The 25886-nt window shown below is 41.0% G+C and overlaps 1 protein-coding gene across 2 annotated transcripts in view; it reads left to right on the top strand.

Annotated features, from left to right (window-relative positions):
• The first annotated feature begins 6303 nt into the window (after window positions 1-6303).
• FAM172A (family with sequence similarity 172 member A) overlaps window positions 6304-25886 on the top strand; it is a 278356-nt gene continuing 258773 nt past the window's right edge. For both annotated transcript variants that reach the window (XM_040090728.1, XM_040090727.1), the window contains exon 1: window positions 6304-6378. The gene's annotated coding sequence lies outside the window, so the exon portion shown is untranslated. The remainder of the gene's footprint in view (window positions 6379-25886) is intronic.

Raw genomic sequence — 25886 nt, 5'->3', positions numbered from 1 at the left:
TGGGAAAACAAAGACATAAAAGACTGTAAAAACTCTTGAGAACATATAATGAAGCATAAGAGTGAATGTCACAACAGATTTATGTATGTTCAACTTACAGCAAAAACTGCTGAGGATAAATTTAAGAATATTTTTATATATCATACTTTTGGCATAATAGCAGGAACCAAAATAAATTATCCAGGAACAGGACATAGGAAATAGATTCAGAGTGTAAACAGCAAGTTAAATAAGAATTTTGAAATAAGAAATCTTTAAAGCCAAAAGAGAGGTTTTCCAGCCCTGCAGAGCATTCAACAACAGCGTTTTTAAATGAGTTTTCAGCATTTCACTTTTTTTCTAAAGTTTCTAGTTCAACTATTGTGAAAAGTATTTTGGAAACGGTAATGTTATACATTTTATCTTCATCAGGAAAACTAACATATTTTTATTTTTCATGAAATGCATTCTCTGTATTTATGCACTATGAATTGTTCACAAAAAACCCATTCCATTGATATCAAGCCAAAAGAGCAAATGAAAAGAATTGCAAAGGCAATTCTAAAGAGAATTATTTTTTTCTCACACTCTCTTTTCTTTTGAGCTTTGATTCAGAATGGACTTTGACAAGACTATGCTGCGGGGTTTTTTGGGGTGGGGGGGTTGGTTTTTTGGTTTTTTTTTTTAATCTCTGGAAGCAGGTGCTGTCATTAAAACAAACAAATTTAAGACTAAAAAAAATTTATTTGTTTTCCAGATTGGGATTTGACAAGAGCTGGGGTTAAGTTGCCCCATGGGCAGAACTATATTGTGCAAACACATTGCTCAGCATTAAATGGTATCTTGTGATATCCATAAAGTAGGCGATGTGGGATAGTCTGTAGGACACAGCAAAATGACAATGCAGTTTTCAAGACGATTCTTCTCCAGTCTGATACCATTTGAATCCTTTTGTGAAAGAGCATTATTCCTAAACTGGATCACATACTTCAATTTCAGGATACAGAGCAAAGCTCAAGTGGAATAAACATTTTTTGCAAATGTAAATCCAGCCGTGCTAATGAAAAGTGATCAGTCTCAGTACACTCAGATAGCCTTGTTGTGAACTATTTGCTAGGGTTAGCATGCCCTTAACCAGCAGTCCTATGACTGAGGACTAACAGTGTTAATAACTCAGTGCCAAATACTGAAAGCAGAAATGTTGGGAGTTCTGCAAAAAGGACTGTGGTGTTCTACGAGCACTAAGCACTACAGGAGTGCTCTGAAAGTTGCATTGCAGGATAGTTATTAAAATCAGACATCCTACTTGCTACAGTCATCTACCAGCTGCTTCTAATATCTTGCCCACCTTTACTGTATTATGTGGAGTACATAAAGTTTTAAATGTGAGTGAGTGGTATAAGAAAAAAAAATTTAAAAAGACAAGGAATATTCTGCATTTTAAATTTCTCATCCTATCTCACTTTCTGTTTCAGCATCTTCATGCTGATTGCATTCCTTCAGGTAGTTTTTAAAAAGACAAAAAGAAAAATAAATTGAAACAGGATCTAGGACAACAGAGAACACATCATAAAGTGCATTGCAGAATGTGAATAAAAAAGTAATGCCTATTGCAGCCTTTTCCCTTTTATGCTTTGACTCTTATCTCACATCAGTTTGAAATAATTGCTAGCTTTCTTGGTATCCATTACGAAATTCCATGTTGCTCTGTTTATCCTTCATATATTTGTGACCTTAAGAGCTTCTTTTCTGTTTTCACTAAGCTACAGTATTAAACTTCAGAAGCCCACATTTTGGGGTTTAAAATGGTTTCATTCACAATATATTCATTCATCTTTTCTGTTCAGTTTTTTGAGCTGTTGAGATTACTTTTTCAGGTATCTGACACAATCCTTGTTACAGCAGTATTTGTTACTCTAAGGACTGTCTTCAAACCATGATCGCTTGCCATCGACAAATACCTGACCTCTTGGTGCATTTCTTGTTAGATATGATGAAGTCTTAAAGTAACTTCTCCTTTTTTTGATGTTGTCAAGGTACAATTTTCTTGCTGTAAACTAAAAAAGTACTTTCATACTGACAGCACAGAAAACTGCATGTTCTGTCACACAGACTGCACCCCTCAGTTAGAACAGCTTTTCTCATTTCCATGATGCAGATAGACACTGGCAGAGCCACTTGCCCCAGGTCAGTTGGCAACTTCATCAGTTGGCTGGCTTGCTTATATCACATTCCCAGTGCATCCTGGGACCCTTCCTTCCAAAGTATTATTGCTTTAGTGGTTTTCTTGAAAATCTGAATCTTGTTTCTGAGTTTGGTTTTTTTAGCCCTCTGTGCTGTTTTCAGTGCAGTGTTGCCATTACTTCATATGACTGGCAGCTGACGATTTTTCTGTTTGAAATGCCCTCTCTTTCAAATCCAATTTCCTAATTATTTCATAGGAAAAGAACAAAGTCTCTGGCCTTTGTTCTATTACTTATATTTTTGGGGGGAACAAACAAAGGCATGTTAACAGAAAGGACTCCTTTAGGGAATGTGTTGGCAAACAAATGACAGATGTCTAGTTCATACAAGAAAAGTATGTCCTTGCTATCCCCCCTCATGACTTCTTGTGCACCTCCTTCCTGGCAGAGCATGAGAAACTGTGAAGTCCTGGATGTAGGGTAAGCACTGATGAGGAATGACTGAAATACCAGTGTGTCATCTACATTATTCTCATACTACAATCAAAACAGCACTGTACCAGCTAAGATGAAAGTTAACTCTATCCTAGCCAAAACCAGGCTATCACACTTTCTATTCATATTTGCTTAGTATGGAGTAACTGGTCATTCCAAGGGGAGTCATGACAACTGAATAAGTTGGTTCAATCCAGCTTGTTTGGAAAGAATTAATACAAAAAGCATGTGCTATGCAGTTTTAGCTTTGTCATATTCCCTTCATTTTCTTTACAGTCTCAGAGGCCATCTATGTCCATGAAGGACAATGTAACAAATGTTGAACTCACTCATCACTTTTAACCAGGTCTGTAGCTTTCTACAGACTAAATACATCAATAGTCATTAACTACATGCAGTCCAAGACAGTTTTAATTATATTGTCACTTACGTTTTTGTAGGGGACTGTTGTTTCATAAACCACATTTCTTCTATATTTTTTGAAATGCAGCTCTGTTTACCAGACATGGGTAAAGTCTGAGTTTTTGAAGATACTAATTTTTCTGAATGAAACTAATTTCTACTGCATCTGAGTGTTTCAAACTTACCTTCACTTTCCCCCAGATAAATAAATTATGTTTTTGCTTAAACTGTGAACTGAAATGAAAGCAGTTTTAATAATCTTGGATGCACAACTGACAGGTGCACTGTTCTGTGGGATAAGAGAGTGGTGGTGAATGGTGCCACATCCAGTCGGTGGTCAGTCACTGGTCATGTCCCAGGAATCAGTGTTGAGCTCAGTCTTGTTTAGTATCTTTGCTGGTGATCTGGATTAGGGGATTGAGTCCATCAGCAAATTTGCACGTGACACCAAGCTGGGAGCCAGGGTTGATCTGCTGGAGGGTTAGGAGGGCTCTGGAGGGACCTGGACACACTGGATACATAGATGAAATCCAATGACAGGAGGTTTAACAAGACCAAGCGTGAGGTCCTGCCCTTTGGCCACCACAAGCCCCTACAGTGCTACACATTGGGGACAGAGTGGCTGGACAGTGCCCAGGCAGAAAGGGACAGTGCCAGACTGAACAAGAGCCAGCAGTGTGCCCACATGGCCAAGAAGGCCAACAGCATCCTGGCCTGTATCAGGAATAGTGTGGCCAGCAGGACCATGGAAGGCAATCTTCCCCGGCTCTCAGCACTGGTGAGGCTGCACCTCAAGTGCTGTGCCCATTTCTGGGCCTTTTAGTTTAGGAACAATGTTAAAGTGCTGAAGCATGTCCAGGGAAGGGCAACAGAGCTGGTGAAGGGTCTGGAGCACAAGTCCTGTGAGGAGCAGCTGAGGGAGCTGGGGGGGTTTAGCCTGGAGAAAAGGAAGGTCAGGGGACACCTTGTCACTCTCTATAACTGCCTGAAAGGAGGGTGTAGCCAGGTGGGGGTCAGTCTCTTGTCCCAGGTATCAGCAACAGAGTAAAGTGACGTAGTTGTAAGCTGCACCAAGGGGTCGGGTTTAGGTTGAACATTAGGAAGTATTTCTTCACAGAAAGAGTGGTGGGGCCTTGGATGGTCTGCAAGGGAGGTGGTAAAGTCACCAATCCTGCAGTACCATGTTCTAGTTGACAGGGTGGTGTTACATCACAGGTTGAGCTTTGTATTTCTAAAAACTGAGCTCAAGAACCTTACCAGACATGCATAGAATCAGAGACTCGTAACATGGTTTGGACTGGAAGGGACTTTAAAGATGATTTTGTTTCAACCCCTCTGCCATGGGCAGGGAACCTTGCACCAGACCAGGCTGCTCAAAGCCCTGTCCAACCTGGCATTCAACAGGCATGCAGATGTTTTTGCTAGTATTAGCCTATTACTGGTATTATTGTAGCTCACAAAAGCCTATGAAGATACCAGGACTCCAAAGTTCTACACACAAACAGAAGACAAAAGCCCAGCTTCCAGCGAAAGGCTATTAACTACACACTACCTATCGTTCCTCTTCACTCTGATATTTGGAGTTTTGGGGTCAGTCCTATGAATCTTGGAAACTTGCCTGTTCAAACTGTTAGTTCTGAAGAGTTTCAAATCTGTTGTCAACGTCTCTTTGTGGGTCAAGCACCTCCAAATCCACAACATCCTTGCGACTTGATTCAATAAAATTGCCCTCCTTAAATCCTTTCCTGGATCTGTAATTACAAAGGATGTATCAAGATCAGAGACACGGCATATTTTTAGCTGTACTATTTATAGTAACTCCCTGAAACTTGATCTAGACTCCTATATTCTACCGGGTTTTTTTTGTTATTGTTTGGGATAAGGGTTTTTGTTTGTTTGTTTTTGTTTTTGTTTTTGTTTTGTGGGTACTGCAAGAGATGGAGAATGATGGTAAACCAGATTAAGACCATTATAAAACCCACTATTTTTAATGTGAGTCACTACTAACCTGGTTCACTTTGCAACTTGGCAGTACTTGCAAGAGAGATGGAATGAACTTCAAATGAGAGGATGAGATTGCTTACATCGGTATCCCTAATGTCTCACCAAAAGACTCACATCTAAGTGTTACTTTTTTCTAACACGGGAAATACAGGGAAAATAGATTCAATATGAGAGGTTCAAACATAATTTCTAAAATGTAAACAGACTAGTTCTCAAAGACATTATAATATCTTCTGCACTGAAAAGTATTTCACTTGCTCGTTCCTTAGGTATTGCAGAAAACACCAAAACATGTTGCCCAGAGAGGTGGTAGATTATAGAACAGGGGTCTGAGTAACATCATCTGTTTGAAGATGATTGCAGAGGGGCTTGGACTAGATGGCCTTTAAAGGTTCTCTCCTACCCAAACTATGGCGCTGAGAGCAAAAATACAAGGTAGCTACTTTGGGTCATTTCAGAGAAAACAGCTGGGAGTGACCTCGATGACCACATTGGCCTACCTGTCCATATCTATAGTTTGCTGAATTTTGCCATCAGCCATGACTGGGATATAAGAGGGGATGAACCATTTCAGCTGCACAAGTGGTATGTGGCAGCTTTCACATGTCCTTGGGACAGAACACCTCACAACCATCTTGTGCAGGCAGAAGTGTGAGAGCATTTTTGCATGATGCAGTTTGTCAGCAGTCATCTGACCATATCTGGAGAGATTTTCAAGGGAGGAAGACACTGTATGCTTCAAATCAAACTCAAGGTGCTTCTCACTATGCACGGTACAAAAGTGTTGTGACTGTTGTGGCGATCAGTGTTTTACTGTAGGCCAATGCAATACAGTCCTCGTGTATTTTTGAAGACGCCTGAAACACCTAATATGAAAAATGTTATCGTCTTTTCTTTTTACAAAATCATAAGTGATCAAAATGGAAAGCTGGGAGTGGAAACATCACCTTCCCTAAGATCGAGATGCTGGTACTCGCTCGGTCCCTGTGAGCGCTGCCGGCGGCCCGCCGCCCCCCTCCTGACTTTATTCCGACAGAGCGCCTACAAAAACCCGGTCGCCGCCGCCGCTCCCGACTCGGTTTCCGCGCGGGCGGCCCTGGGGCGGAGGGCTCGGGAGGCCGAGGCCGCCGCCTCTCGCGCTCCACTTCCGGGTTTTCCCCCCTCCCCCGCGCCACGGGCATGACGTCACAGCGCGCGGACCCCGGAAGTGGAGCCGGCAGGGGGCGGGCGGAGCCGCGCGGCGCTGGGCCCGGAGTGGCCGCGCGCTTTCCGTGACGGCGCCGCGCGCGCTCCGCTCCACCGGCGCCAGCGCCAGGTACGTGCGGCGGCCCGGCCCGGGCAGCGCCGCCGGCGAGGGGCTCGGGGAGCGGCGGACGCGGGCCCTCGGGCACCAGGGGGGCGACCGGAGCCCGCCCCGCCCGTGGTGGGCGAGTCGGGGTGGCGGCGCCCGGGCGCCTCTCGCAGCCCTGCATTGGGATGAAGACTGCGGGCCCGCGGGCTTCTCGTGTGCTTGGCGTCAGGCCCAGAGCGGCGGCTGGAGCGGACGGGGCGGCGGCGGCTGCCTGTGGCAGGGCTCCCGAACCGTCCGCGGTGCCCACGTGGGTGTAGAAGTACCGGTGTGCCCGTGTCACGGGGTATGCGGGGAAATGGGCACGGTGTCACCGCCCGGGACCAGCCCCCAGGCTTTGCCGGTCACTGCGCTGTGCCTGCTGCCGTGCTGGCACCTTCGCAACTGCTTCCCGATATCACGGCTGTCACATGAATCAGAAACAGGAATAACAGTTATAATTTTCAAAATTTTCCATAAAATCGAAGAGTTTTGTTTTTCGGAATGTGTTCTTACAGTCATTGCTGCACGTTTTGGTGCTCTCAGCTGTTTTTGCAAAACGAGACATTCCAGTTTTCTCGGTTGCCTGATGCAAGCTTCCTGAGCAGTTGTAAATGACAGAAAAGTCATTTAAGCCTGATTCTTCTGACTTTATTATATAGCTGGGCTTGAGTGATAGTTTTAATTTCAAGTATTGCTCTTCTGATTAGGTGAGATTGAACGCTTCTTTTTAGGCTTAAGTTTCTTGTAGTTATTCTGGCAGCTTGGAAAGGTGCATGAAATATTTGCCATTTCTAAGTTATTCAAATGTAGGGAAATAATTTTCAACAATTTTAAATTGTTACTTTTACTTGGTTTTGGTTTGGCAGGGAAAAACCTCAAAATCTGTAATTCTAAAACAGGAGAGATTGGACATCTATAGTCCCTTTCCAAAACCTACTCTCTTTGGGTTTTTTGTGGAACTGTTGCCTTCTTTTTTCTTTCAAAGATAAATACTGAAGTTTTTGGGAGAGAATGCACAGGTTTCCCTCAGATGCCTAACTTTTAACTGTGGTGGTATGAGTCAAGCTGCTCAGAACCTTGTAAGCCAGTTTGTCAAGTCTTCACAAAATGTCTTCCACTTTACAGTTTTTTTGCATGAAGTTTTTGGCTAAATTACTAAGTTTGAATCAGCACGTAACAGACCCTGTTCAGGACATACCATCACTGGCAAAATAAGTGTTAAAAAAGCAACAGCTTAACATCTTTGATCTCAAGCACTCATTTGGTGACACTGAAGAGCTTGGTGTTAACGATATTTGCCTCCAGAGAAGAAATACCAGTAATAAGCAGAAAAGTGGTGTCCTTTTAGTAACCCTTAATATTTTCTTGGAATCTTTAAGGAGGCACTGGGTGAAAGAGGGTGGCAACTTGTTCTATTATAAGTGGCAAAGCAGTCTTACCGTAGCATCTTAGTTAAAGAATGCCCAGAGGTTGTTAAATTTAGGTATTTTGTAACTATATAGGGAAAAGTGAGAAAGCTCTTATGCAGGGCAAACAAATTTTAACAATTGAATATAGAAACTGGGGGTGTGTCACAGTGCAGTCAATGTGAAAATGCAGAAAGAATGTCTTTATATGCTCCTCTTGATTTGGAATTGACTAAATCTGCTGTACTGAGTATTTCAGATATTATTTTACCTTCTTTAAAAAGAAAAAGATTCTTTGCTGAGAGCAGTAATGGTCTTCACAGTGTAGGTCCAGATAGATGCCCTAGGTGATGGCTGTTGCTGAAGTTGCTGCCAGTCCTTACTGCCTGCCTGTCAGCTGAAGGTCTTAGTGCTTGCCACCGCTGGTGTTAGTCTAGGCACTCCCCAGGTCCCCTCTGTCAGAACATGGTGGGTTAAGACGGATGTGATATTTATTGTGTTTAAGCTGACCTGACTCTTTTTGTCTGCAGTAGGTTAGCAAATGTGGGTAGGCCTAGGAATAAGATGAAAACTTTCAGCAGGCCAACAGTGCTGAGCAGCTGGAGGCAGACAAGGGCATCGTCATTTCAGATGCACAGGGCACATTCAGTCTGCTCTCTGCCTTGGTGACATACCATTAATTACTGGAGTTTTCTCACCAGTGCCTGGATTTTGTCTATCTTCTTGAGATTGCCTTTTCAGTGATTGTAGTCAATTATGACTATATTTAAATCTGCAAGTTGACTTGAGCATGGTCTTTACTGAACTGCCTTTTATGTACTAGTTAGCAAATGTTTGGGAGAGCTTCTCCTTATAATTACTCAGTGGGGATTTATCTTTTAGAATCTCCTCTTTTAAGTTCACAACCTTATTTTTTTCTTTCCCTTGAAGACTCAGCACTGACTCTGGAGGTTTTGCCCATTCCAGGCTCTATAAAAAAAGTCCTGAATGCAGCTCTGTTGCTGGTACTTTGAATCTGACCCTCTGTTCCTTTGGGGAACATTGTGCTGTTGTGACTGAGGAGTTTTTTAGATTTAAAACAGATTACTGGAATTCTTTGAAGTACAACATACATACAAAGTATGAATAGATATCTTTTCAAAATTTTTTTCCACAAGCTTACTGAAACAAATTGGTTAACAATGACATGAGAACATCCTCTTATGAAATTTAATACTGCTCTGTGAATTTGTTTTGTGCTTTAGAAGGACATTTTTTTCTCTTTACAAGTGTTGTTGTACATATATCTACTTAGGCTACTTAGATCAGTTTCACAGATTTGTACTGAGTGGAATTCCCAGTGTACAATTTAATGGGTTTGAATTTGTTATTTTTCAGCATTTTATGTACTGTGTGGACTTTGAGAACTTAATATTTAACTACTCACAGCATTCTTTACACTGTTCTTATAATGTTACTGAGTTTTATTGGAAGGTGAAAAGATAATGTTTGCTTTTATATCATCCTTGCCTTTCTGCTCAGCTCATCATCAGTTACTTGCTAGTACGTTAGTTTTGGTAATGATTTTTGTTTTATGGCTGACTGCTTCTATGAATTAGACTGGGACCAAAAGTTATTTACATCCAGCTACAGACCTGCTCTGTTAAAAAATGTGCCCAGGGTGTGGTTTCACAGCCTGTTCACATTAGATCCCCATAACTGGAATGGGCAGCACTCCTTTCTGCTTCCAGCCCCATCTCTCCAAGCCATGCGGAAGAGCAGCGGGCTGCATAGTAAGCCAGATAAACAAGCCGATGCGGCTGATACAGAACTAGAGATATGAAATGCTTCTCTGTCATTGTTTTAGCTTGCTCACTGACATGAATGCCATCATAAGTTGTAGTGATGGGACACAGGGCAGTGGTTTTAAACTGAAAGGAGGCAAGTTTAGATTAGATACTAGGAAGAAATTTTTTTGCAGTAAAAGGATGCTGAGACGTGAGAGCAGGTTGACCAGAGAGGCTGTGGGTGCCCCATCCCAGTAGGTGGAAGGCCAAGCAGATGTTTTGGACAAACTGGTATTGTGAAAGGTGGTGCTGCCCATGGCAGGTCATTGGACTAGATAAGCTACAAGATCTTGCAAAACCCAGATGCTGTTACGAGTCTACAAGGAATTATGTAGGACTGGAGTGGAGAATCTAGAAGTAGGAGAAGGTCTGAAAGTATCATACAGACTTCAGCAAATCGTGGATCTGCATCCTGAGTCACAGTACTTTGACTGTGGTGAAAACTTCTCAACCACTTTTATGAGCAATCTGTTCTATGAGTTAATTAGTAATGATACTGCTGGTGAGGCTGGTGGCCTGCTCTGTGGTCTGGTCAAGTCTTCACTGCTTTTATTCCTGTTACACTCTCCTGAAGAGTATGGCCTCCATCTGAATGGAACCTCTCTGGTACTGTATTCTGTTGAGTGTGTATCCGGAGGGGAAAGATGAAACATGTAAGACTTTATCAGGTTAATTTATAGGTGTTTCAGCTGCTGTGGTTTCTGTATTCTTCCATGTTCTTTGGCCGGCAGAAATTAAGGAGACTGTGCTAAGCTTTCTATATAGGTAGGCTATTATAGGTATTGATCTATATAGGTTGGCTATTATAGGTATTGATTTTTAATACATAGGTGAAATAAGCATCGTCTTCGTAAAAACACTCTTAACTGAATCAATGTATTTGGTATGATGATTAGTTTAAGAAACTCCTCTGTCAGCAGTTACTCTGTGTTGTGGTTTAACTCCAGTTGACTACTATGTAACATACAGCCGGTTGGTCACTCCCTTCTGCCCTAGTGGAAAGGAGAGTGAATTACGGAAAAAATGTAAATTGTGCATTGAGATAAAAGCAGTACAATAATTGAAAGAAAATATAATGTAATAATGATAATAATAAAGTAATTTTAATGTAATAATGATAATAATTGCAATGAAGAGGAGAGCAAGAGGGAAATAAAACTCAAGATGAGACACAGAAAAGTCCTGGACTTGGGGTAAGCAATACTTAACAACCGCTAAACCATCCACCAACACTATTCTTATCCCAGAAATACAACACTGTACCTCTCAGCCTGAATCCAAAACACAGCTACACTAACCCAGCCAAAACCAGGACACTCAGGCAGGCAAATGAAAGAATTTTCTTGTATGTCTAGAAAGAGAGATGATGATTAAAATAAGAATTAGCTGTACACATTGGCAATTGTACTGCATGTAGCTAGTGTTGGCTAGAAGCAGATCTGTACTTGAAGCACAAGTAATGTTAGTGCTTATGTTTGTTGACACTTGTGTGTTTAAAGCCAGGCCTATCACTATATTTTTTCCAATTTCTGATTTTTTTTAGTGTTGGTAATTATCAGTTGGTAATATAATTTCAAGTAAAAGTTTAGACTAAATTTTTGTTTGTTTGTTTTGTTTTGGTTTGGTTTTTGTTTGTTTGTTTTGTTTTGTTTGAGAGGGACATGCTGGAAATGTTTTTGATCATATTGAAAATATTCTTGATTACTCTGAAGTACCACTAAGCAGCATCAAGTTGTAGGTAAAAGGTATGAAACTTAATAGGAAGATAGCTTTGGAATTTATGAGCTATTAATAGGTCTATAGCAGGGTCTATAGTGAAAGCTCCTGGTGGGACATGGCAAAAACTGTGCTCTCCGGTTTCTTGTCATCCTTTGACTGAGGTATATTTTCTCTTAGGAGCAGGCATAGTGGACCCCTAATTGTTCTGTTTTAGGTGTATGAAGAGAGGTGGTTTATTGTGCTTTGGAGCTGTTTTATACTTCTGAGTCTTATTTTTTGGAGTAATAACTGCTTGTTTAAGAATATGGACAAAATTACTCTGATTGATCATGTTGTCGGAGTGTACTCTCTGACAGGTACCCTCCAGATTGTCTACAGTGCTGTGTTGAAGACCAAACCTAACAAATAGTGTAGTGCTTATAGTTTCTTTTGAAGTACTGCAATCCAGGCTTTATAAAGCCTTGACATGTGCATGTGGCTGTCATGTTTTAGCATAGAATACATGCAGATCTCTAATCCTTGTTTAACTTAAGAAGATGGTAAACTATGCTCTTGCTTTGCATCCTTCCTAATTTTTTTAGGCACAATGTGTAGCAAATCTTCGAGACATCTTGCTTGTTTTTCCTAACAAATGTGCATCTCATTCCTCTTGCGGAAGATGTGTGTTACAAACCCACCTCAAGAAGGCAGATGTTAAGTGAGCTAGATTTGAATAAATGCAGGCACTGCAGTCAAAAGGAAGACTGAAAGTATTTCAAAGAGGAAATGTGTTAACATGAAGCCTTGGCAATGAAAGAGCCATTATATGGCTCAAGCATTATTAAAATTTGTTGAAATGAGTGATAAATAGGTGTGCTCCTGCACACAGTCTATGTCTTGAATAATGATCATTGTACTGAAAGAGTATCTCCCCACTGAAGCATAGGATTCAATCTTGTGAAATAAAATCTGAATGAAAAGAGAATTCTGTATCTGTATGTTGGTATCTCCCATGCTGCAGGAGTGTGTTAACATAGCCTACCTGCAGGCTTAGGAGAAAGATCTCAGAACAAGCATAGCCATCCAAATCAAAACTACTATTAATGCAAACTTGCATTTGATGCTATTCGATAAGTCAAGAATTGATGGAAGTTTCCTTATACTTTATTTTAAATTCTTTGCATTTTGGAATAGAAGAGTTTGAATTTTGGAAGCATAAACTATTTCCTACTACAGTGATCACTTCTTGAGTCCTTCTTTTGGTCTCTCTATATTTCCTTCTTGGCCATGTTGGCAAATCAGGCTAAAAAGTTCTTAAGCAGCAGCTGTATCCCTGTTCTGTCACCTCAGCTGCGCCAGGTGATTTTTCAACTAAATTTGAAAATTGAGAAATTAAAAGTATACTCTTGGAAAAAAAAAAAAGGATGAGTGGGAGGGAAAAGGAAGAAAGGAAGTTAGTTTTAACTCTGATCAAGTCCCTGTTTTGGTTTAACTCAGATGTGATTCCCTGAACTGGTCCTCTGTGCATTGCTACAAACAGCTCTGTCAGCTGAGGGGATAGCATGGGTAGGGGGTGGGACCGCTAAAGTCGTTTTGCAAAGATGTGTTTGTGAATATGTCTTTTGATTCTAAGACCTGGGGGCAGGAAGGATCTTTGTTCTGTATTTGCTCTCTGTGAAACTGTGGGGTACTTGTTATCTGCCTGGATGAAGTTGAACATAGCATTCCCTTGGCTTGGATTTAACATTTCTCAGTATAAGAAATTGTCCTCAATTTTTAGAAACTTTGAGCATGTTCTGATAATAGCAGCATGAAGGCTCCAGGTTATTTCACTCAGTGTTATGTCCACTGTTATAATGAAACTTTTATTTCTATCAAGTAGCAATATGTGCTTAACTACCTTGCTGTGTGAGATTTCATATCTGTAGCAAACCCCAGCTAGTATCCTGACTTGTACTTTCTTTATTAAGACATGATTTTTTTATTGTCAGTGACTCAGAAAGAGACAGTGACATTTTTGGCACACGGTACCATTTGTTCTCTGTTGTTGCTCTTTCTAAATAGGTTATATCTCTTGAATTGTAGTATTACATTCATGTGAATCATCCTATTAACTTCACTAATATCAAATAGGTTGCATGTTCATTCCTGCAGGAGAGCTCTGAGTTCTTGTTCATTATCTTTCCAGCATAATTCTCTGGGCAATTAAAGATTTTTTTAAAAATTTTTTGTCTTTTCATTCTTTGTTCTGTTAGTTCTATTATCCTTGTCGTTCTTTCTGGTGAGTGTTTAAGTAGTCATAAAAATTAGGGTAACTCCCTAAGGAATAATTGTGAGACGACTACACCAAAAACCCCAGAAGCTTGAATTTTTGCCTATTTGAGGTAATTGGTTGAAGGAGGAATGAAAAATAGAAATACACTGAGATGGAAAATCTTAAGTCCGTAAGGATGTCAACCCATACTTGCATTTTTTTGAGATGAAAGATAAAACTGCTACCTGGTTTGTTTCAGACACTGAATTTTTCAAAGCTAGTAGTGTGTTCATTTTGAGAAGCTCTGATTTTACCTTCCCAGTAATGTCCACAGACAACATTTTTAAGAGCGTTCTTTAAAAAATTCCAGAGAATCGTGGTCTTCAGAGATTGTTACTAACAGGGATATAAGAAAGCTTTATTTCTGTCAGAATGTTAAATTCACTTTCTAAAAAAGGAGCATGGCGTAGATAATGTATTTTTTCTTTGGTTGGTTGGTCTTTCACAGTATAGGATAGCAGATAAATAACTTTTAATGTTTTACTTTGTAGGAAATGGGGTAGATATACCTGTCCCATCCTCCCATCTCCCCCTCCCCACCCCCCCCCCCCCCAAATATGTTATGGGGGTAGTAAAATCTGGGAGTGGGGTCCAGAGAAATTGTGGAATCACCGCTGTTGCACATCTTCAAAAATTGACAAGTGTCTAAGCAGCACATTCTGGTAACACCCTTCACTTGACTTCCAAAGGTATATATAGATCTATACAAGGTATACCTTACCATATACATGGTGCTGTTTTGGATTAAAAAGAAGAGACTTGGTACAGTCTACTTTTGTGTCAGGTATCAACCTCAGAATCATTGTGTAAGAACCTCCAGCGATTCTGCCTGTACAACACATGCTGTGCTCTCCTTGTTGCTTGGGTATGCCTGTCAACGCCACAGAACAACTGGCTGTGCTTGTTCTGCCACAGGGCTGTGGTGAGGATGTCCACTTTCAGTGGACAACAGGGAGTACGGTATGAGGAAAGCTCTCAGTTGGCTTTGTCATTTCCATACTCATTCTATAACAGCAGGATGAACGAAAACAAGGGGCTGGAGCAGTGTGGACAGAGGGAGCTTGGGATCAAGGTGTTGAGCTGGCAGTGTCTCTGAAGGCTATTGCAATGAAAAGACAAATGAGAACTTGGGGAGGGAACAGAATGGCACTAGAAGCTCTGCAATAGAGTGTGAGGCCCAACAGGACAGCGAGCTTGTGAAAGAAGTAGGAGAGGATGATTGAAAGACAGTTAAGTGTGGGAGAGGAGGAATTGGGGTTGGAAGAAACATGAGGGTTGTAGTTAAAACTCAAGAAGGTTAGGCAAAATATTGAGCAGCTCCTTATTAAGTATCTTCATTCAGTGCATTGGCAAAGGCAGAAGTGTAGTGGACAAAAACCAGATATGATTATGCCTTCTGTATTAGGTTTGTGTGGCAAGGTTTTAGTACAGGGGTCTGCAGGTGTGGCTTTTGTGAAAAGCTGCAAAAGCTTCCCGCGTGTCCAGTAGACCCAGTGCCAGCCAACTCCAAGATGAACCTGCTCCTGGTCAAGGCTGTACCCCTGCAGCCCATGGAGGTTCACAGGAGGGGCAGGATGGTACCCAAAGGAGCTTGCCAAGACTGTATTGGACAGAAACCTAGATGTAGTTGACAATACCTTATAGAAGCAGTTGAGAATAGAGATCACTTTTTACTTCTTTATGTTTTCCACATTGTTTTTTGTATGAAACTGGACTTAGGGTGCACAGGTGCTCAACTTTTTTTGTGCAGGCAGTCTTAATTTTGGTATTTTCTGGTACCTGTAGACTTAGCATTGTCTTGGTAGTGTGTCTTTGGGTGAGGAAGGCACAAATTTTGGCTTTTTCATGCAGTTTGACTCAGAATCAGAAAGGAGTTGCTGAGAACACAAAACTAAGACCTCTGAGATTACAAGATCCTAATTCTTCCTCAACTAGGCACTGCTCATAATAATTTTCATATTCCTTGTGTGGTCATTGCTGCTGTGGGAGGTAACTAACTTGTAAATGTATGCATGTGCACGCACACACATACACTGTATATTCATTTGATGTGCACTTTTGCTTTTTCTTATCTTCTTGTAATGGTAGAGTTGTTGACATTGGCAGTGACATCTGGAAATTGTGTAGTCCAGTCCCAGTGCTCAGCAAAGGATTAGCTAAAGCAGATTACTTGTGGCAGTGTTTACTAAGTTTTGAGTATCTCTAAGGACAGAGATTCTGTAACCTGTTCTTATGATCCGCTCTAATCACAGAGAAGCACAGTGAGTTCTCTGTGGATTATGGATAGAATCCTGATGGTTTGAATATTTCCCAAAACAAGATTAGAACCAAATGAGATTAGATGTTGATACCAAAAATTGATATATTTTATTTAGCAGTAAAAGACACAAAGAGAATAAAAGAAATAGAAGAAGCGGTGGGGCGTGGAGGACAGGAAGTGACAGAGACGTTAAGTAGAAGTATATCACCCCTCTGTGATCTTGATGATGTTCATTGATCCTCTGGTCTTCTAGGTAGTGAGATTCTTCCACTGACAAAGAATAGAATCAAGTGGTTTAATAAAGGATTGGGCCAGGTGGGATTGCCCAGATACCTCCTCTGAGGGGGCATATTTGACACAGTCGCTCACAGGACTGTGGATCAATTATATGAGTTTGTATCACATGCAGTGCTCTGGTGCAAGATTTAAGGAACCATTCAGGAGGCCTTTAATGGACCATGACACCCCCTCAGCAGCCCCTGGCATGAATGTCCCATAGATGTGGCTTTTCTGGCTGAGCGAGTTAGAGTAATGGTGCATGGGTGTTTGTTGCCTCTGACCCAGAGGCTTCACCATGCACCCAAAACCTCCTTCTCCTCTCTTTGGTGGAGTGGGGGCTGTCTGTGCAAATCTGGTCTCAGTAGATAAGACAGCTGCTGGGCTTTCTCCTCCTGTGGAAGTGTTCTTCTCCTCCAGCCCTCCAGCTAAATATAGCATCATTTTAATCTTAATTTATAGTGCAGAGCCTCAGCCCAGGGGGCCAATTCAGGGTGTGGTGGTCTTTGGTGGAGCTTTGTTGATGCAGCTCCACTGCACAGTTTTAGTGGACAAAAATCCTTCATAAAAGTGTTTAAGCCATAAACTATAATATTTCAGCCTCTGACACTTGTCTGGGTGCTTGCTCCAGTGTATAAGCTCTGTTAGGGCAAGGAAGTTTTTCCTTATGTTTAAATGTTCAGTTTGTCCCCTTGTATATTGCCTTCTCACTGGACAACAATGGGAAGACAAGCTCAGTGGTCTTTTGTCTCCTCTGGCATTTAATAAATATTGATTCTACTCCTCCCACTCCACCCTGACTTTTCTCCCTGCTGAGCAGTCCCATCTCTCTCCAAGCCTTTAACCATTTTTGCAGCCCTTGCTGGTCTCACTCCAATGTGTCTGTGTTACACCTGGAGCATCTGGAACTGTCACAGTATTCCAGGTGTGTTCAGAAGTGCAGGTAGAGGAAAAGGATCATGTCCCTCCACTTACAGGCAATGCATTTCCTGGAGCAGGATGTCATTGAAAGGATCTCACTGCTTTGTTTCTTCAGATCTTACTCTAAATTATTGGGAAACATTATATATAGTCTAGATATTTAGATATGTAGTCTAGAAAATATTTCCTACTTATTTCTGAATTTTGGATTTTTCCCTTTCCAAGCCGTATTGTCTTGAAATAATGTTTTGTGAAGTTTCAGAGACAGTAGCAGAAAAGGTGTATTCATTGGAGGGGAGGAATTTGCTCCAGCTGATTCTTGCAAGAATGAGGAATATTTTGAAGCAGAGTAGTTGTTACGTATCAGCATAAGTAGGTAGTTGCTTTCCATTTAGTTTGTACCTTATTCTTGGGGTAATTAAACACCTGGCTAGTTAAGCTGTATTCTACCAGAAATATAAAATTAGTATCTCTGTGCTATTCTGGGTTTGGTTTTAAAGCACTTGAGTCTTAAGTTCAAATAATTATCTATTCTGCTTACATTTTTTGGTTCTGTTAGTTTTGGTTGTCTCTGAGGACCGTGTTCTGTCTCCTATTCCTTTCCCCATTTTTTTTGATCCACCTTCCGAAGGTGGATTTCTGTAAGGTGTGCTAAACTTTATGTACCTCAAGGGAGCATATATTTTGTCTAGCATTGCTGATCTTTTATTGACAAGATTTGGGCTTTTGTTGCTGTTTGCTGTAGGTTTTTTTTTTTTTTTTGTCAAATGATTTTCCATCTATTTTCTCCCTTCTTTTTTTACAGTAGCATTTAATAACAAAACATAGTGAGTCTGAAAGTTTTGGTATCTCTTAAGATTTTTTTTCCCTTCTTTCCTTCTCCAGCACAAGGAATTTGGGACAGACTATTTTTGCTTCTCTGGCCTATGCCACATTTTAAGTTGTTGTAACTGAAATGTTTCTTCTGCTTTAATTTTGGAGTAGGTTAAAAATGTAAAAGATTAGAGGGCTAGTTACACTATTGGGTGGATGTTTGCAGCGTATTTTTGTATGTTCTGTTCTGTAGCTGATTTAGTACTTTGTTTTGAAGATTCATTTTGTCCTGTGTGTATACTACTAATGTGACCATGTAGTGCTCAGTAGAGCATTCATTTAATTACAGAAAAAAAGAATTCTTGTTTACACAATGATACTTTATAGGTAGTGCTATTTCATCAAGTATTTTGAAAATTGTCAGTTATTTGAGAAAATGTTTATATTGCCTGTAACATGCTTTTCAGGAGTCTGTTGTGCTCAGTGGGGCTGATGCCGCTTTGTATTTTTCCTATTTGGTACACTGTTTAATCTATCTCTGCTTTTCTTATATTAATTTTTGTCTTTGGAATCAATATGATGAGCTGCTATAGAGGTTCACTTAAATAATTTTAACACAGGCAGTCCTTAGTAAACATGTATGTTGTTTATGACTTTTTAGGGTAGACATTGTCTGATCATAAGGTACATGGAGGTAAAATAATTTTAATCGATTTTGTACTTTCTTCTTGTTTGTTTTATCTATAAACACTTTTCTAGGTATTACAGTTTTCAGCTACTCTGCTATTCAAATCGCTAAGTTGTATCTAACAGTAATCAGTGGGGGTTTAAAAAATTGAATGGACCAGATAAACTGGAAAAAAAAATACTTCAGATTAGAATCAAAATTTCATAGAAGGAGACTCTGTTAAGCTTGTTTATTTTGCCAGAAGAGATAGAACTTGGCTGTGGTGTCTAATCATGTAAGGGAAAAATAGAGAAAACTTAGCATACAAAGGTGTGGCAATAATTAGTGACTGAAGCCAATAGCCAAAATAATTCAAACGGGAAATAAAGTACAAAAGACAGCGACTAGCCTTTCAGACATCACAGCAAGTGATGGACTGTTTAGCTCTTAATAACTTGAATTTTGCCATGGATGCCTTTCTGTAAAAACAGCTGTAGTTAAACATAAGTTACTGGTCTTAGAGACTAGTAGCTGAAAAAAGTAAAAGCCCTCTGTTTAAGAGGACGTGGTTGATTTTGAGGGACTGTCTGGCTTGAAACTGAACTTTCCAAGAAAAAAATGAGGAATTTATAATGATTTTTTTTTTTTTTTGGGTCAAACTAGCTAGCATCTCCCTGTGTTCTTCTATTCCTGCTTTTATCTGTCCCTTTGTGTTTGTCAGTACTTGGCTGATACCTGCTCAATCACATTCTGCACTTACAAAAATTAAAGATAGTTTTTCTCCTTAGTAGGGATTCTTTCAAACTGGTAGGAAATACAGTGCTTTCAACAAAATGGACAGAGAATTTTGTAGTGTTAGTTTCACAGAATCACACAGAATCACAGAATAATGAGGTTGGAAGAGACCTCTAAGATCATCAAGTCCAACCTATGCCTTAACACCTCAACTAGACTATAGCATTAAGTGCCATGTCCAGTCTTTTTTTAAACACATCCAGAGATGGTGACTCCACCACCTCCCTGGGAAGATAATTCCAGTGCTTTATTATTCTTTCAGTGAAAATTTTTTTCCTAATATCTAACCTGTACCTTCCCTGACGTAGCTTGAGACTGTGTCCCCTTGTTCTGTCAGTTGCTGCCCGATGGAAGAGATCGACCCCCACCTGTCTACAACCTCCCTTCAGGAAGTTGTAGAGAGTAATAAGGTCACCTCTAAGCCTCCTCTTCTCCAGGCTAAACAACCCCAGCTCCTTCAAACGTTCCTCATAGGGCTTGTGTTCCAAGCCTCTCACCAGCCTCGTTGCCCTCCTCTGGACACACTCAAGCATCTCAATATCCTTCCTGAACTGAGGGGCCCAGAACTGGACACAGTACTCAAGATGTGGTCTCACCAGTGCCGAGTACAGGGGAAGAATGACCTCCCTACTCCTGCTAGTCACACAATTCCTAATGCAGGCCAGGATGCCATTGGCCTTCTTGGCCACCAAGGCACATTGCTGGCTCATATCCAGCCGGCTGTCGAACAGCACCCCCAGGTCCCTTTCCGCCTGAACACTGTCCAGCCACACTGTCCCCAGCCTGTAATGCTGTAGGGGATTTTTGTGGCCAAAATGTAGAACTCGACACTTAGACTTATTAAACTTCATGCTGTTGGACTCTGCCCATTCATCCAACCGATCTAGGTCTCTCTGCAGAGCCCTCCTCCCTTCCAGTGGATCAACACAAGCTCCCAGCTTAGTGTCGTCTGCAAATTTACTAATGAAGGACTCAATGCCCTCATCCATGTCGTCTATAAAAATATTAAATAGAACTGGTCCCAATACAGACCCCTGAGGGACACCACTGGTGACTGGTCGCCAGCTGGATGCTGCACCATTCACCATCACTCTCTGGGCCCGGCCATCCAGCCAGTTCCTAACCCAGCGAAGAGTGCCCCTGTCCAAGCCATGGGCCGCCAGCTTATCTAGGAGTATGCTGTGGGAGACAGTGTCAAAGGCCTTGCTGAAGTCTAAATAGACGACATCCACAGCCTTTCCTGCATCTACCAGACGAGTTACCTGGTCATGGAAGGAGACCAGGTTGGTGAAACATGACCTACCCTTTGTAAACCCATGTTGACTGGGTCTGATACCCTGGCCATCTTGTAAGTGCTGTGTGATAGCACTCAGTATGAACTGCTCCGTTATCTTACCTGGTACTGAGGTCAGGCTGACTGGCCTGTAATTACCAGGATCCTCCTTCCTACCTTTTTTGTAAATGGGTGTCACATTGGCCAGTTTCCAATCGCCTGGAACCTCGCCAGTGAGCCGCGACTCCTGATAAATGATGGAGAGCGGCTTCGCAAGCTCATCTTCCAGCTCCCTCATCACCCTAGGGTGGATCCCATCTGGTCCCATTGATTTATAAATATCCAAGTGTCCCAGCAGTTCTCTGACTGCCTCCTCTTGGAAAACAAGAAGACCATTCTGATCCCTGGCACCACCTACCAACCCCTGAGGACAGTTGTCTTGAGGATAAGCTGTCCTACCAATAAAGACTGAGGCAAAGAAGGCATTAAGCATTTCCGCTTTTTCCTCATCTTTAGTTACTAAGTTGCCTGCCTCATCCAATAAGGAACCGAGGTTGGTTATACCCTTCCTTTTATCATTGATATATTTGTAAAAACTTTTTTTATTGTTTTTAACAGAAGTTGCCAAGTTAAGTTCAAACTGGGCTTTGGCCTCCCTGATTTTTTTTCTACACGCCCTAGCAGCTCCCTTAAATACTTCCTGAGAAATCAGTCCCTCCTTAAAAAGATGATAAATCTTTTTTTTATTTCTAAGTTCCTTCAAAACCTCATTGCTCATCCAGACTGGACATTTGCCTCGTCGACTCATCTTTCGGCACACAGGGACAGTCTGTTCCTGTGCCCTCAAGATTTCCGTCTTGAAGCACACCCATCTCTCCTGGACTCCTTTGTTTTCAAGGACTGTTTCCCAAGGAATTCTCTGAATAAGTCTCTTAAATAGGCCAAAGTCTGCCCTCCGGAAGTCCAGTGTAGAGATTTTATTGATATTTCTCCTTATTTCACCAATTATCAAGAATTCTATAATTTCATGATCAGTGTGCCCCAAGCGGCCTCCAACCTCCACGTTTAGCTCAGGTCTTTTAGTGATTACTGTTACGACAGAGTATTTAGGCTTAAGGCCAAACCAGTCCCATGGATACATCTGTTTAGCCTCATTGAAGTAGTTAATCAAACAAGTAGTATTTAATTTTTCCAAGGACTTTGCTTTATAGCATGGCAAGTAAAAGCTATGAGTATGTATGGCAAAAGGATCGAGAGCACTTCAGTTAGTTCCACATTTTTTCCTTCTGGCTTTCAAATCAAAGGTGCAAATGAAATTACCAGATTCATTGCCATAATTATCATCTGTATTTGTAGACAACAGTAATCCCTCATGTAGGAAGACTAGGCCAGGAGGAATTGCATAGCACTTAAAAAAGATGTGTAAAGTTGTGCAGTGACAATGGTATAATTCCCAAACAGCAGGCAGATTGTAGTATGACTAGCTGGGATGTTGTGCTTAAAAGAAGCTGAGGGCACTGGTGGATGGCAAGCTGAACAATGTGGCTTTGTGGCAATGAAATCAAACTGATTCTCCGGTACTGGTAAGAGATGTGCTAGGGTATTGTGTCTGGTTTGTCCCCTGATTTCAAGAGAGAAATTGATGAAAAATTGGAGAAGGTGCAGCAGATGGCCAACAGGATGATTTGTATGTCAGAAGTATGATTAGCAAGTTAGAGAACTCAACATTTGGAGAAAAGTTCAAAGAAATTGTTTAGGTTGGAAAAGATATCTTTGATTTTAACTGTTAGCCCAGCTCTGCCAAGTTCCACCAGAAACTACTTTCCTAAGTGCTGCATCCACACATCTTGTAAATCCCTCCAGGAATGGTGATTCCACCACTACCCCAGGCAGCCTGTTCCAGTGTTTGACAGCCCTTTCAGAAAAATTGTTCTAATACCTGATCTAAACCTCCCTTTACGCATCTTGAGGCCATTTTCTCTTGTTATTTGTGAAAAAAACAGCCCCCATGTTGCTGTAGAGAGCAAAAAGGTCTCCCTGAACCTTCTTTTCTCCTTTTCTCCAGGCTAAACGTGCCTAGCTTCCTCAGGCGATGCTTATAATACCTGTACTCCAGACCCTTCACCAGCTTCACTACCTTCCTGTGTACATGTTCCAGTACCTCAGTGGAGAGACAGCTTGGAGGGGTTTCATCAGTCATCCAGTACGTAGAAGACAGTTGTGAAAGAGAAGCTGTTTTCTGCTCAGAAGGATGAATATTGAGAGCAGAAATTTCATCTCAGAATAGGAAAAAGGAAATCTGTTAGAAATAACTAAACACTGGAGTAAGTTTCTGAAAAGCATGGTGGAATGTCCCTCACTGGAAATATTTAAGGCTCATCTTGGCAGCACCATAGCTTACTTGATGTAAAGCCCTGTTAAAACCTCATGAAATAGGGTTAGGGTTGGAGAAGGTTGGAGACTAGATAATTTCCAAAGATCTTTCCCAGCCTGGACTTCTCTATGATGCTGTGGTTACAACTTTTTTGTCAGTTGTGCCTCTGGGCAGAGATAGCAAGATTGTAGATTAGGCAGTAGCAGATTGTCTATAAAGAAGTGTGGTTAGAATTACTGACAGTCAATTGATGGAATATTTTTTTACATAAATATTTCGTTTTCAGTTTTTAAAGCTAAACCAGCAAAGAAAATAAAATTTACCTGCATTTTAAAAAAATTTTTATTCTTTCCAGTGTTTCATGAAAGAAAAAAATGTGCTGATGTGGAAAAAAATTAAAAATGCAAGTTTGATGCAGTCAGAATAAAAATATCAAGTTTATTTAAATATGAGCTAAAAGGAATAATGCATTTTTATTTTTCACATTATATATAATATATGTGTATATGTATGTTATAGTGCTACTTTATGACAATCCAGCAGAAGCAGATATGAGGACTGCAGGTGTTTCACAGGGCTATTTGCTTTGCTTGCCAGGTAGTTGAAATTAAGCTTGGTATAGCTGTACTTGGTTCGGCTGGCCATACAGCCCATGCTGCCTCTCAGGCAGAGGGCAGAGCAAAGACAGCTGAGACACTGTATTAGTAAAGCTTGCAGAAATCATAAACACTGAAGAAGCAAGTGTTCTACAGGAAGAAAAGCTGTGGGAAGAGCTGTAAGGCAGATCTCTTGAGGCAGACACTGCCTCAAATAAGAGGTATGTACACTATGGGGATTTGGGCTTTTTAGTCTGATTCTGAAATAAGGTAACTTGACAATGAGCTGATGTCTTCAGTAGCCCTGCATACTCTTTTTGGTTGTGTATGATTTGATTCTGCATAGCATCCATCTGTTTTATATATTTTTGTGTTGTCTGCAGTATTTGCATGAGATGCAGAGTAGTCAAGTGAGCTTGTGATATATATTTGCATGTGGTCATTCAAGAAGATGTTGGAGGAAATGGATGTGTTGTAGAAAACTGAATGCACCTCTTACCTTTCTTTAGTCTCCTTTTGTGCACCTCTCAGCGCAGAGTCTGGAGCAGAATCAGAAATACCTTGCTGTTTATAAAGATCTGGGCTACAAACCTGGATTCACTGCATTTCCATCTGATTTGTATGTGTTCTTTTCAGGAGTATTCAGTTCATGGCAGACAGTCCCTCGTAAAGTCATGCTGTTACTGAAGAGCAAAGGAGGAAAGGGGAAAAAAGGGATTTTAAAGCACTAGACACATAGGCACATGTCTAGGGTTTTTTAGCAGCTTTTGATGGTGTTCTAAGCAGAAACCATTTCCCTAAAGTTTTCTGGCTTCTTTCTTCTGTGGCACTCTGGAAAATTACTTTGGTGTCTCTTGTAAAAGAAGACTCTTTTAATAGTGTTCAGGTGTTTCTCTGTTCAGAGGCATTTTTCTCTCCCAGATAACTCATGGGATTGCTTGAGAAAATATGGTATTTGGAAAAAAAAAAAAAAATCTGGCTTTGTCCTGCAACTGCTTAGTATGTGCAAAGGTGAGGCTATTGAGAGTCAGTCTTCTCTGCTCCATATTCCAAGTCAAAATCCCAAAAGTGCAAAGTACAAGCATCTTAATCTCATCGAAACCCATTGTTTTTATGAACTATCACAGGGCAATTTCAGCTATATTATGAAATAATGTCCTACCAAGTCCTCATAGCTCCTTGTAATGTACACTGCCTGGAAAACCTGATTCTGTAAATAAGGAGCATTTCACACAACTGTTTTCCAAACAGTTTTATTGTCTCAATGTTTTGGGTTTTTTTTCCTTACCAGCTGCTATATAGGCCCATGAAATAAAATCATCTGCTAATTGTAGTGTTATTACGTGTTACATGGGCTTTTCCCGATGCTTCAATTGTGGGATGTTAGTTCCTCATAAACATTAATTCCTTGATTTTCCCTCAAATCTGCTGTTTGTGAGGGATTCTCTCTGACCTTTTAGAGGAAGATGATGGTGAAGGCATCTTAAAATGAATGTCTTACTCATCAGTGTACATTCATCTTGGGAATTGAGATTGGGAAAGCTAAAGAAGGTTCTTTGAAGTTCTTAAAGCAGGAATCCAGGCTGAATTTCCTGCATGGAGAAGGAGAAATATACAAAAAAAAAAGGTTATCTGAAAACACTATTTCTCAGGCGTTGGGTAAAAGTCACCTGCAAATTCCTTCTCTGAACAGGATTCTCTCAGCAGCATTCTTCTTCCTTCACTGCAGGGTAACTTTTTCTGTCTCCAGAGTTGGCCTGATTTAACTGTCTACCTCAACAGAAGTAGTGTCTTGTACACCTAATTATTGATAGTTTGTGTATTTAAGAAGGTACTGTATTGTTGTGTTGTGGATTAGTCACAATAGGCAGCCAAGTCCTTCCTCTGGCTACTTCTTCACTCTCCAAACAGTGGATGGGGCAAAGAACTCAAAGGATAAAAGTGAGAAAACTCATGGATTGAGATAAAGACAGTTTTATAGGGAAGGTAAAAGCTGTGCAGACCAGCAGAGCAAAACAAACAATTGTAAAATATTCAGCCATGCTCAGGAAAGCACAGCTTCATCACATGTAATGGTAATTTGGGAAGACCAACACCATCATTCCACACATTCCCTGTTTCTTCTTTTCCAAGTTTTTATTGCTGAGTATGTTATCATGTGGTTAGTTGGTCTCAGCTCTCTTGCTTGTGTCCCCTCCCAGCTTACTGCACACCCAAGCCTGCCTGCTGGCAGGGCAGCACATGGAAGCAGGAGAGCCCTTGATGCTGTGTCAA

This window comes from Hirundo rustica, chromosome Z (assembly GCF_015227805.2).
Source record: "Hirundo rustica isolate bHirRus1 chromosome Z, bHirRus1.pri.v3, whole genome shotgun sequence".
Classification (NCBI taxonomy): domain Eukaryota; kingdom Metazoa; phylum Chordata; class Aves; order Passeriformes; family Hirundinidae; genus Hirundo; species Hirundo rustica.
This window is presented reverse-complemented; position numbering and strand designations above follow the sequence as displayed.